This window comes from Stegastes partitus, unplaced genomic scaffold, assembly GCF_000690725.1.
Source record: "Stegastes partitus isolate 25-593 unplaced genomic scaffold, Stegastes_partitus-1.0.2 Scaffold783, whole genome shotgun sequence".
In the NCBI taxonomy this organism is placed as follows: Eukaryota; Metazoa; Chordata; class Actinopteri; family Pomacentridae; genus Stegastes; species Stegastes partitus.
In genome coordinates, this window is record NW_007578514.1 from 173,407 (window position 1) to 174,603 (window position 1,197).

The window sequence follows — 1,197 nt, forward strand, 5'->3', positions numbered from 1 at the left end:
GTACTCTGAGGCGGTTCCTTATGTTTATGTCGACATGTTCTTGCTCTGTCTTATGTCGAGGTTCTAGATGTGCCCACTGGATGTTCTCTAGACTTTGCACATCTGACAGACAGTGTTTTATGACGTTACAGGACGTCTGTAGTTTTGTTCTGCAGCTGCTTCATGCTCAGTGTTCAGTGTTGGTTCCTGACTGTGTCATTAGCTGCAAAGGATCAATGAATCTATCGAGAAGTAATCTGATTACTGTACGGTGCTGCAGTTTCGAGTACTTTGACATTTAAATGATGTTTCTCTCCTGTTCTTTACTGCAGGTCTTGACTCCTGTGTTAAAGATTAGCTCATTAGCTAATGAATGAGGCTTCTGTTGTGTTTGATGGAGCTGGACACTGTGGAAGCTAAGCTATGCTAACAGTACCAGGACCGTGTTGGACATGCAGGGATTACAGTGAAGCTTTAGACTCCACAGAGGCCAGAGAACAGCAGCAGTCCAACGGTTACAACCTGAAACCTTTAATGAAGTCAGCGTTTCTGCGTGTCAGTGACCTTCTTCAGGACATGGTGCGGCCCGGATCCACCCAGAACATTCCTGCAGGCGGTTCTGATGTCAGGATGATGCATCGACACGCTGCATGTTTTCAGGAACATATTTCATGTTGAATCAGTCGTATTTCAGTCCGTCAGCGGCGCGTCGGGAACATGTGGAAGCCATCAGCCGCTCTGCCAGCTGCAGGCTTCGAGCAACCTGCTCTCACTTTCACATTGTTCTGTTCCCAGGCTCAGCAACACTCTGGCCAGGCCGGTCGGGTCCACTTCACCTGGTTCTAATACAGCGGCTGTCAGGGATCAGCTGTCCTGTGTGAGGGTTCTCCTGCTGTTGGTTCTTCGGTCCGTTCCTCAGCAGCTAAAACACACAAACACAGCGTGGTTCTGTTCTGGCTCCAGTTCCAGTTTAGTTCAGATCATTACAGCAGTAAACTATCCCCACGCCGTTAATTTATTCTAATTAGAGATGTCCCGGCTCGGTTCTGTCGGTATCAGCAGAGCTTCATCATCAGTCACAGCTTCTCTGGAGACGGTCATGCTTCATTGCTGCTCCTAAATCTGATTAATGAACAGTGCAAAAGTTCATCATGAATGTTTGGTTTTCTGCCGTTATCAGAGCCCAGATCTGCACTGTGTCGACAGACACACAACCAC